At 42.0% G+C, this 12995-nt stretch overlaps 1 long non-coding RNA gene across 1 annotated transcript; it reads left to right on the forward strand.

Annotated features, from left to right (window-relative positions):
• Nucleotides 1–865: 865 nt before the first annotated feature.
• Nucleotides 866–12795, forward strand: LOC125484356. Its single transcript, XR_007263162.1, has 3 exons — nt 866–952; nt 3074–3150; nt 12552–12795. It is a non-coding gene; the product is annotated as an uncharacterized LOC125484356 (long non-coding RNA).
• Nucleotides 12796–12995: the final 200 nt, after the last annotated feature.

Below are 12995 nucleotides of genomic sequence, written 5' to 3' on the forward strand. Positions count from 1 at the left end.
TCATCAGAAAAGGCTTTTCTGATGAAGGGTCTAGGCCCGAAACGTCAGCCTCTCTGCTCCTGTGATGCTGCTTGGCCTGCTGTGTTCATCCAACCCTGCACCTTGTTGTCTCGGATTCTCCAGCATCTGCAGTTCCTACTATCTCTTTCACTCAGCAAGTAATTGGGATATAGAATGCACCGCCTGAAGTATGGTAGAGGCTGGTTCAAGTGAGGCATTTAAGGGGGTATTAGATGATCATTTGTATAGAAATAGTGTGCAAGATTTGGGGAGAAAGTTGGAGATTACCTACTGCCAATGATGCTCTTTTGAAAAACTGGTGCAGGCTAGATGGGTAAATGACCTCTTTCTGTACTGTTAGAGTTCTGTGATTCTGTTGGAATGAGTGAGTTATGTCTCAGACTATGTTTACATGATCTCTGTCTGGAAATGTTGTAGACTTAGCCACACTAGTTGATCATCTTGTTTGAAAAGTTGTTTCTGCTGCACCCAGTCTTCTTTGCTTTGCAAAATGTTCCTTCTTAAAAAGTCCTATTTTCAGCCAATGATATTCTAAATTAATATTTCAGAGAATACAGCTTCATGACAATTTATAATACTGTTCTTACTTTTTTTGCAGGAGAAGAGGCCACACAACCTGACAAGAGACAGACTCCTGGTAGGGAAGGTGCAGTGGATGGGATGGATTTCTTAATGAACCAGATGCATTTTTACATCAACTGACAGTGATTACAGGCTCACCAATAGACCAGCATTTTTTAAAAAAATGTATTTCCAGATTTCATTTTAATTCTTTTTATCTTGTTTTCTTTTCAAAGCCTGCGCTGAAGTAAAGCAGCTACAGCTATTGAAGGGAACCAGACTTCTGCACATTTACTCTGCTCTGCTCCCTCTGAAGTTTGGTGCTTTGAGTCATTTGTTGGAAGATCAGTCAGAAAAGATTCAGAAGGAGGTTCGTATATTTGTTTGTCTGATCAAGGTCATAAACACGGGGCTAGATTTAATGGGGTTGATGGACTAGTTGGTGCACTCTACACCGATCCCTAACTGAAATGTCAGTCCATTCTGCCCTGCCACATTATTACAGTGTGGGTGGCAGTAATAAGGCAACAGTGGAACTTCTGCTCCTTAACGCATTGGAAGTCTCTCCCTTCAGAGCTGCTGGTCACCTGCAGTTCCAGCTGCATCAGAATTTGGTGGGGTTGCCGTCGGAACTGCAGGCAACACCATGGGGAAGGCAGCTATGGATTCTTGGCTAAGGAAAGTCAGTAGTATTGGACAGGGAGGGACTGGGCACATTTGCAAAGGGAATCAAAGGGATATGGAGGTGAGTTTCAGAGTGTAGGTGGGAAAGACGGTAGGAAGTGATATTAAGCTCTGGGAAGGGGTGCCTCTGATGTACATAGTGCAACCGTTGAAAATAGAAAGTCCCTCCTATTCCTTGCTGCCACTTTAAAAACTGACACTCACTTTTAATAAGGCAAAATAATACAGGTAATGGAAATCTGAAATAAAGACAAGAATTTCTGGAGAAACGCAGGATGTCTGGCAGCCTCTGTGGACAGAGAAAAAGAGTTAATGCTTTGAGTCCAATGACTCATCTTCAGAACAGCTTATTCCTGCCTGGCTGCCCACACCAACCTCATTATGATGTGAGCAAGATAACATGTAGGTTAATTGAACTTTTAACATGTTCAATTGACCTGTGAGTATTTGTTTATATATTGCAGTGAAGGGTTTTTTTGATTTTGGTGGCTACCCACCTCCCATATTACTGGGATAAGCTCAGAAGTGGCCTGGTTCACCAGCTGATTCATACCCAACAGTGGTACGTAATATGCCGATCCTGATACGGAGTTCTGGACCTTGATCTTTCAACTTTGTGGTGTCCCCAGACAACTTCCAGTTAATTCGTACCTGAAGAAACAGGCTGATTTCTCAGATTTCTTGGCACAACATTATGGGCCGAAGGGCCCGTTCCTGTGCTGTATGGTTCTATGTTCAACGTCTGACGTCCCAACCAGGAATCCAGTGTTCCGGCAACAATACCCACAACACCTTCCAAATATTCCCGAAACCTGCGCTACTGTTTTCTTTTTCCAAAACTATCTCCAAAAACGCAAACTTAGAAATCTCAGTGAATGCAAGCAACACTTTGCAGACTATAAACTTCATTATGCCTTACCAAATGCCCTTACAACTCCATTAAACCAAACTACTGTGCCTTTGCAGCCTGCTGTTTCAGAGCACAATTCCAGTATCAGGTGCCAACATAACTATCTATGTTCCATAAAACACTAAGACCACCTGCCTAACTTGGCAATGAGTCTTATTGAATTCAATTGAAATTAGTTATTACAACAACATTATGCATAATCATTAGAATGCTGACATTATTTCCATCGTACTGAAGCTGATTGGAATATCCCATTTGAATTCTAATCTGTTTCTTCCAACCCTACTATCCTCTGTGTGAAACCCTATGAGAACTGCATTTATCTTAAACAATAATATCTTTCTTTCTGTATATTACACCGATATCTTCCATTGCTTTATGATAAGACATTTGAACAATGGAATTTCATTTAAAACCAACCTTTGTGAATTGCTTGTGCAAGAAGTAAACCATCAAAATTCATTGATGGCTTTTGTACAAAGTAGAAATAAAATTCATAGATCTATGAAATAGGAAATAATTTGAAATTCAAGTCAGTAAATCTCCTGCACTAAAGTTCCATTATGTACAAACTGAAAGGAAAGGGCTTGAGACTGACTCCGTTTCTCAGTAACAGAACACTGGCATATTATAGATGTTGGCCTTGAGGAGCTGATGTCAGAAATTAAATAAAGAAGGATTTTCCAAGCTTGCACTAAAGGACTCCCTCCCCAGACATTTTAATAGCTAGTGGGATACAGCTAATGGGCTGATTGCTGTCTTTGCATCTGTTGTGTTTAGCCCTACGGAAGGTCCTAGCTTAATTCTCTCGCATATGATTCTGGCTCTTCTTACATTGTAGGTAACTCAAAAGTAGTTCTCTGCTACTTTCCTCATGGTTTGTTCCTTCTTTTTTAGGAAATTATTCTCCACAGATGGATTTCAACCGAGGCTAAAGGGCCTACTTTGTCTTTATAAATGTTGCAACATCAGATGTAAGTGCCCCAATTGAATGTCAATGAAATAATCAGGGTCAGTGCCTAAGCACAGCTCACAAAAGTTCTCTTGAGTGGACACGAAACACAATCCTTCTGACTCAAAGATGAGAATGGTGGTACTTGACTAAATACTCATTCCAATGCCTTAAGAATCTAAACTGCAAATATAGAAGCAAAGGTGGTTTACATGTCATAAGTTGCATCCTCAGAACACTTTGCTCTAAAGCTAATATTTACCCTCAAAATCCTTTGCATGAATGGTCATATAAACAACACATAAAACATACAGGTCACGTGCTGAACTCTTGCCGCACACTGAGTTATTTCTGCTGCATTACACAGCAAATCTGGGCAGTGTGATACATGTTCAGTAACACTCAGGATGTGCTTTAGGACATTGCTGCGTGATGTAATTAGATAACTATATCATCCTGCATGGAAAAAAGAGATGCAAGAGTCTTCCTCCCTGAATAATGCTCCAGACACTTGCTTGATATATTTAAGGATAAAATATTGACTGAAATTGCAGATGATCCCCAAGCCAGTGGACAAGGATGGCAAGACATAGAAGTTAGAGAGATGGTTATCGCTGAAAGAATCATTTCTAAGCCAAAGGCTGTATGCAAGTGTACTTTCAGCAGATGGCACAGTTCTACTGCTGTTTGGGTCTGCGAACCTGTGGAAACTCTTCATCCTGCTTATTGTCAGGAACGTATATCAGGATCAGTAAATACTATAAGTGCAGAAAGTCTGGTTCTGATGCCTGGGGACACAGCAGAGTTGTGGTAATAGGCTGGTCATTTAGAATCTCAGGCAAATGCTCTGAGGGCCTAGGTTCAAATTCCACCATAGCACAATGATGGAATTCAAATTCAGTTAATAAATCTGAATGTAATGCTAGCCTCAGTGACGTTACCCATGGCAAACATCATTAATTATTGTTAAAAATTATTCAGTTCACTTGCATCCTTCAGGAATGGAAATCTGCTGTCCTTACCGGGTCTAGCCTACATATGACTCCAGACTCAGGCTGACGCACAACTTAATGAGAAACTCAGTTCAAGAAATGGGCAACAAATGCCTACATTCCATGAAAAAAGTCAGCATTAATAGTCTGATTTTTGTGAACCTTCTTTGGTCTGCAGCCTCAAACATTCAAGTTTACAGGGGGGTACTGAAATAACAGGGCACAGGCCGGTATCCCATCACCAAGTCATCCTTTATTTACTTGTGCACAGTACACTGGCTGTGGCCAGCTAGCTTGGGGTCAGTCCCTGAACTGAGGAGATTCAATCCCCGGTTTATAGCCAATTATCAGACCTGATTCAAATCAGAAACGGTAACAGTCAGTTGGATTTGAACCCACTCTTAGAGATACAGCAACTTCAACACTAGGTTATTTTTACAAGCTCCATACCTAAGAAAATGTCAGAAATCACATGACACCAGGTTATAATCTAACAGGTTTATTTAAAAACGCAAGCTTTCAGAGCCTCAGTCCTTCAGGTGTTAGTGAGAGAGGTAGTATCAGACACAGAATTTATAAGTAAAAGATCAAAGGTTCACACCATTGATGAAGATGTACTAAACAAACCTAAGATGCTGTTCAATATTTAATCAATTGGAAGGTTTTAGTTGGCTAATATGAATATGTAAATCCCTGAATACCTTTCAAGTCACGGTCCTGAGAGAACTGAAGGTTTTATCAGTGTAAAGAAGAGGTGACATTTTAGGTCAGACAATGCATGTTAGGTGCGATTCATACAAACACACAGGCTGCTAATCTCCTGTTTATATTGGTCAATCTGAGGTAACAGCTTTCAGCTAATCCACGTATTTGTTCTGGACTGTATCACCTATCCAAACTTTATGAGTCACAGGGCCTGACCTTGTGTCCACAAAATTTCATCCCCCAAATTAAATTGTCTCTCGCATAGAGGAGGCATGTGGCCGGCATTGGCGTTCCTGCTGCTGTTTCACCCCTCCCCCAGGTCTGGGAACATCAGGTTTAAACTGGTGTGAAGTCTTCTCCTTATTAGCAACTCTGCTGGAGCTTTCCCTGTTGTTGCATTTGATGTGATCCTATAGTCAAACAGGAACCGGGACAGTTTGGTGTCACGTGACACTGTAGGCTGCTTCGTTAAGCCTGCCTTCAACATTTGGGGACCACTCTTTCTGCCAGACCATTGTGCAATGGATGGTATGGAGCTGTCCTTATGTGCCAAGTGCCATTGGACTTTAGGAAATACTCAAATTCCCTGCTGGTAAATGACGTCCCGTTGTCCGTGACCAATACTTCCCGGAGTCCATGTATCGTGAGCAATGCTTGCAGCTTCTCAATCGTCTCTAAATTTGCTGAACAATCTTTGTACATGTCCAAACTTTGAGTAGGCTTCCACAATGACCAGAAATATTGAGCCCATGAAAGGATCGGCATAGTCAACATGCAACTAAGTACAGGGTTTACCCAGCCATTCCCACAAATGTTGGGGTGCTGCTGGTGTCCTTGTTGGCAGTCTGGGCACTGCCCTACCAACTCAGCTATGTCAGCATCCAACCCTGGCCACCAGACATAGCTTCTTGCTGGTATCTTCATCATGGGAACCCCTGGATGACTGTGGTGGGTTTCAGCCAGTATCTGGCAACAACCTTTACTCAGGCAATCACCTTGCTCCCCACAGTAATATGCCATCCTCTACGGTGATCTGGTCTCCCCAGGTCCAGAAACGTTTCAGTGCTGATTGCAGTGGCCCTTCTGTTTTCCCCATTAACACCAGCTGTTTTAGTTTCACTTGAACAGGATCTTTTTGTGTCCATAATCGGATATTGTCAGTGGTGACTGGAAGGGTGTCCAGGAAATTTCAAACCAAAAAGCACTCTTCCAGGGGAGGCACCACCAGTGGAGTATCTGCCAGTTGGAGGCAGCTCAAGGCATCCACATTAGCCACGGACTTCCTGGGCAGTGTTCTAACTTGTACATGAACATGCTGAGAATAAGAGCCCAATACTGAATTCTACTGGAGGTTATGAACAGCACAGCCTTGTTTTCCTTCAGTAGCCCTAGCAGGTGTTTGTGATCTGTTACTATAATAAATTCTTGTCCAGAAAGGTACTGGTGGAACTTCCTCACACACCAAAGATAACCGCCAAACCTTCCTTCTCTATCTGGGCACGTTTGCGTTCGACTTCAAAGTCTGGGAAGCATACACCATCGGGCATTCCTCTCTGTTGAGCCACTGGTGAGCCAACACTACCCCAATACGAGGAGGCATCCCATGTCAGCACTACCTCTTGCTTTGGATTGTAGTGGGCCAACACCTTAGATAATGATAGCTGCTTTTTCACTTCCCTGAAGGCTACTTCTTGGCTATGCGACTATTTCCAAGGCTGACCCTTTTTCAATAGCAGGTGTAAAGGAGCCGAGATTAAGGCCAGGTTATGTATGAATTTTCTGTAATAATTCACTAACCTGAGGAAAGACCTAAGCTTCGGTACAGACGTGGGAAATGGGGCTCCTTTGATCACTCTCACTTTCTCTTCCAACCGGTGTAACCTGGTTTTGTCAATTCTGTAACCCAAGTAGGTCATTTGGGATGCCTGGAATACACGTTTTTCCCTTCTAAGGTGTCCTTCTCAGAGAGAAATGTTTAAGCACTGTGCCCAAGTTTTCTTTATTTGTCTTCCTTGTTATTATTACATCATCCAAATGGCAGTCTCATATATTGGTAAAACCCCTTAGGGGTGTTAATTGTAGTGTATTTCTGAGACTCCTCACCCAGTCGCAATTGTAGGTAGCCCTGGCTGACACCCAGCTTCATAAAGGATAGCCCCCCCGTTAACTTTGCATACAAGTCCTCTATGCGAGGGATTAGATATTCACCCAGCTGCGAGAAGTGGTTTACTGTTTGCTTAAAATCCCCACAAAGGCAAACCGAGCCATCAGGCTTCACATTGGGTACAACTGGTGCTGCCAATTCTGCAAACTGCACTGGTTTGACGATTCCTTCACTCTCCAGCCTCCTGATTTCTGCTCCTACTTTTGCCCACAGCATATGGCACCAGGCAGGCATAATCTCAGAACTGCTTCCTGGTCAACATATAAAGTGGCTTTGGCCCCTTTGATAGTCCCAAGCCTTTCCTGAAAAGCTCCTGGGTATTTCACCAGGACTTCACAGAGTTAGCCATTTGCTTTTCTTTGTTCATTTGCAGGGTGAGGGTGTCACTTTTAGGTAGCATTTATTGTCCATCCCTAACTGTTGAGAGTCAACCACATTGCTGTGGGTCTGAAGTCACATGTAGGCTAGATCAGGTAAGGATGGCAGTTTCCTTCCCTAAAGGACACTTTCTAATTGAAAAATGTTGAGCCAGTCTAGGTGAATCTTTCTCAACCAATTCCACCCCAACTGGCTTACGCCCAAGCCTCTTACTATAGTTAGTGGTAACTGCACTAACTGCTTCTCATAGTAGATCAGAGCCAAAGTTGTACACTTAATTTGCAATAGTTCCCCAGTGTATGTTCTCAGTCTGGCTGAGGCCTTGCACAAATGTAAGGTTTGGAAGTCCAAGTGAATCTTGTTAAAGACAGATTCTGCAATTACAGATTCAGCTGCACCGGTATCGACCTCCATGGGAACTGGGTGACCATTAAACCAAACATTAATTTTAATTGGTTCTGATTTGGCTGTCGCTAAGCAATTTAGTTGTTCCAACCCACATGTAGGAGACTTTCCAGGGTGTGCACTCTCCTGGGTACTAGGCTACAACTTTTCTTACTCAAGTCAGGCCTTGTAGGACTCCTCTGCTGTCGAGTCCGCATAGCAGCAGCAAGTACAATACCTTATTGGCCCAAATCCTGCTGAACTTTTTAGCCGCTTGGCTTTGTTGTGGTTCTGCTGTGGCCTGGCCTCGAGTCCCTCTGCTCAGGATATGACCTGCGAGAAGCTCTGCAATTGCTTACACTCAAGTGGTGTTCCCCAGGCTCAGTATGACCGTTGAAGGTGTCCACTTCCTTTGGGATGCCTTGTAGCTCCATTTGCCGCATTTTCTAATAACAGAGCCAGTTGGAGTGCCCGTTTGAAGTCCAGTTGGGCTTCGGCTAGTAGGCGCTTCTGCACGGTTACATCAGTACTCCCACACACCAAACGATCTCTCAGCATCTCATTCAGTGTTAACCCGAAATCACATGCCTCTGTCATCTTAACCTCATCAAAAATCCCGATACGGATTCCCCCAATTCTCCAACAGCCGAATAAAACTGGTAGTGTCTTAGAATTAGAGGAGGTTTGGGGTGGCAATATTCCTTAGCCAACTTCGTCAACTCTTGAAAGATTTTAGTGCCTGTGCCTCTGAGAAAGTTAAGCATCTTTTAACCGCAAATGCTACGGGTCCGCAAGCAGTCAGAAGTATTACTCGTGGCTTTTCATCTGCCCCAGTGTCATTTGCCCAGAAAAATTCACATTCTTTCCTCATACTGGGCCCAGTCTTTGGCAGCAAGATTGAACGAGTCAAGCTTCCCAAATAAAGGCATGATGCCAGAAATGCTTATCCCAACTCCAAGATGAGTGTTGTGAGTGAAAACTCTTCAGGCATGTACTGTTTTCTCTCATTACCACTGAAATAACTGCACAGAGGCTGGTATCCTGTCACCAAGTCACCCTTTACTTACTGGTGCACAGTACACTGGCTGTAGCCAGCCAGCTCAGAGTCAGTCCCCTGAACTGAGGAGATTCTAAATCCCCGGGTTATCTTTGTTTTAACAAGCAAGGCTCGATAGGGGCAACGCTTACGTGAAAAGAAGTGAAAGGGGAAGGTAGGCATCAAATCAAAATAAAGTTGGGGGGGCAGATAAAGCACTCCACCCCACATCGTGCCCACCTCTCCCGGAAGGTGGCAAGAGCATTGGTGGACACCGCGTGCGGTCTCTCCAAGGACATGGGCTCAGACATAATCCCCTGTTTATATTGATCAGTTTGGCTATCCTGATTGGCCCAGTTTAATGACACCAATCGAGGATCTTGTAGTCAACAAGATCTACCTGGTTCGAATCACTACATGTACTTTTTAGGAAAGTCCACTTTTTATCCTCCGTTAAACAGACTACAGAATGTTTGGCAAGTTCTCATGCCATCATGAATTATAGAGCCAGTGGGAGTCATTTTGACCATTTGCAATTGTGCAAAAAAGTTAACAGCAATTGCCAGCCTCTTTTACAGCTCTCTCATTCGCTTTAATGGAAATAAAAATTGGGAGCTGTCACTTTATTATCACCTTTAGTGGACAATCACACTGGGTCATAATAACCTTCAATTGTCTTTTGATCAGAGATTTAATGGCTAAAACAAATTTAAAATATTCACTTCTGCCAACCTGATTCACATTGGAACCCTTTTCACTGAGTCAGATTTCCACCTTAAATATTTTAGATTAGAATCTCAGTTAACAGACAATATTTCTGAGGAGATTTTAAATGCCAATCCATCATCATGAAACTAAAGGTACCAGTGAGTTTACTCATTTTAAATTTCTTTCCTTGCATCCCTGCAATGCTGTGGAAGACTGACACTGAGTCTGGGTAATGTTTCCATGGACTGCGTGACCCAGTTGAAGAATTTGATAACGTCTAGCATTAGTTGGCCTCCCCTACACGTCTGGGGAGTCATTAACCACATGCTTCCAGCAGGATTCCAAGACATCTGTCAGTAGCCTTCATGAATAGGAAGGACAATAATTTAATTCATGTCTAGCAGGTCTTTCAGCAAAGGAACTTAACAATTGTTCCTAGGCAGTTGTCAGAAGACTTCAGTTGACTATTTCCCCCAATATTCAACTCTTCCACAAATGTGACAGGGAGATGGGAAATACTCTGATATGTGTGACACATGATACCCTTCTGTAAACTCACCATACCTGAGCAACTTGTCTGGAATCACCAGGAGAATTATTGGGCACAGTAAGGAGCTTCTGAAGCAGAGGCCCTGGGTCAGATAATTATGAAGGCTGTCCAAAATATGCCGCAAAGAATCTCCTGTATCACATTGGCGTGCAGTATCCTATACAATATCACAGCATATAGAGATAACAACTACAGCAGCAGACTTCAACCGTCAAGCAACAGGAGTGGATTAGTGAGGAACAGCAGAAGGAAGAAGGCCACCTGAAAGAGTTGCAGAGAGATATGAAGAATGCACATTGTGGGCAATGATTTCAGTGGCCTGCTCATTACGGAGAAGATCTATATTTATATGAGGACCATTGAAAAATTTATAGTTAATGACTTATGGCTACTTAAGCCTCCCTCTGTTTATCTTTGTCATCTAAATATGAAAGTTGTTCCTATTTACTTCACCCTTGTTCTATTCCCTCTCCTGCAAATGTCTTTGGAGCCCATATATTGGCCCCATTGTAGTAGTACCAGTGTCAAGTATACTGTTCAGGAATTTTTTGCAGAAAAATGAGCTGACTGATAAAGTGTTAGGAGTTCATTTCCATACATTACACATAGCACACATTAAATATAAAGCAATGAGGGAAAGTGACTCGAACATCAACTATTCCTTCTCATGGGGAAAAGAAGGACAAGAGGACGCAATCTTAAAGTAAGAATTCAGCCAATTAGAAGTAAAATGAGGGGGCATTTTTTTCGTACAACAAATAGGACATCTGGGATTCTGCTCCCAAAATATTTGTGGAAGCTGTGATAACTGCAGCTTCCAAGACCATTTTGTAAATCTCGTATTTTTGTTAATGATTGCAAGCAGAACAGAATGCAATTGAAAAGCTATATAGCTAGGGCCCTTCATTTACTTTTATGGACCTGCTATCCATGGGGAGAAATATGTGTGTCACTTAGGTAGAGCAATTATCTCCATCAATTTATCTACCATTTTAAATATATGTAGGATTCCTGGCATTCAGCAGCTAGCTAAATCATAATGTATTATAGATAAGTTATATTGAATCCTAAGATGCAATATAGTCTGATTTTTTTTTAGGCAGGATGTGTGAAATTTACAATATCATCAATAATTAAATCAATAATAGCACTGTGTAGAAACAGTTGTGTCTTCCTTGGTTAAGTTAGTTCTATCCATTAAGTATTACTGCAGCTGTGGCTACAATGAGAAAGTGTTGTGTTTAATTCACATTTTACACATTATGCCTACACCAGTAATTCTAAAACAGTACCTGTTACTTTTCAAACTTCAATAATACTGAATATATGTTGTGCATTGCAGCACCTTAAAATTTGCCACCGTGACAGGAAAAAAGTTGAAGAACCTTTTAAAAAACTGGTACAAAGAATAGAAGTGACTTTTCCTCTCAGATTTGACCATTCCGTGGACAATATTCAAACCTCAACGATCACGAACTTCATGCTACTCATTAAATCTTCAGAGGAACAGTCTGTTAAATGATTCTTTTACCTGCATCCCAAACAAAGGGAAAATTGCAGAAGATCTATCTAAGCAATTTCTACATTACTCATTGTTGACTTGCTGCCTTTTTGGGCTGATTGCTTCCTCCCACAGATTTCCAGATCTTCAGTCGAAGCAGTTAATGTTAACCTTTGAAAGATCTTGATGATTGTCTGGTGACGAATGAGATTATAAATTATGAGGATAAATGCAGATAGAAATGATTGAACATGTTGTGCAATTTAACCCTCTTTGAATTGTTGTGACCATGGAGAATGACTTAGAAATTGCATTACAAGGTTATACATATGGCCTAGTCCATTTATATTGGTGTTTATGCTATAGATGAGTTGTAATCCTGATTCCATGCCCTTTTCTCATTGTACTTTATTCCAATTTTCTTCAATCTTCTACCTAAAATGTTGACTTCATTTCTGCTTCAACCATTAACTCTAGCCACGCACTCAACAACCTTCACAATCCTCTGTATAAATCTCAGTTTATTGAATCTCTTACAATTAATTCTATATCTCTCCACATTATTGGATTAGAGACTGCAATTTCTCCCAAAATTTGTTTTATTCTCTGTGCTCAATTATTAGAAACGCCTAAAAGGAAATGAAAGCAGGCTGAGGAGGAACGATTTATGAAGAAAATGAACAAAAGTTGCTTTGTAGGTTGAATAACAATCCAACAGAGTCTGGCTTTAGTAGGTCATAAAGTAGTTGCTAAGGGTAGAACCTTATATGGGCCTGAATGACGTGAGCTATAGTGAGAAATGTGCTAGAATTGTGCAAGGTGTCCAGTGAGACCTATCGTTGCATTAGGAGCAACCTGCTGCATTGTTCAGTGAAGTTCTAGGGTTGAGATAAGATTTTTGCTAGGCAGCAGCAAGTTGCCTCTTCTTGGGGATTATTGCTTGTTAACAACCTTTTAACTGCAGTTCTCATCTTGTCAATAAGCAGTTTTCTCTCATACCATCAGATGCTGAGAATTCTTCAGATGGGAGGTGGACACGTATCTGGTGACGTCAGCTTCCTGCTGGTTGCAAAGACCTTCCACATTAGCCGTCACACAGCAGCATCTCTTTGTACAATCACTGAGCATCGATAATTCCCAACTCCTCAAGATCCCCATGGTATCTCTTCGATCTACTTGCAGGAGATTTAGAAAGTACGGATTTGCATTGGAAGGCTGCTGCAAGGGCACTTTACACACTGGTACCAACTCACAGGTTAGACCAAGCTGCATCTCAGGGCTGCTTGCCCACTGTTTTCACACTCACTCACTTAGCACCTTCCTCCATGCTTACAGCATCCATACCTTGACTTGCCTTCATTTGGCATGCCTGTTGGTCATAAGACCATAAACTGTAGAAGCAGAATTAGGCCATTCAGCACATCCAGTTTTCTCTGCCATTCAATCATG

The sequence above is a fragment of the Rhincodon typus genome, chromosome 11, assembly GCF_021869965.1.
Source record: "Rhincodon typus isolate 14 chromosome 11, sRhiTyp1.1, whole genome shotgun sequence".
In the NCBI taxonomy this organism is placed as follows: domain Eukaryota; kingdom Metazoa; phylum Chordata; class Chondrichthyes; order Orectolobiformes; family Rhincodontidae; genus Rhincodon; species Rhincodon typus.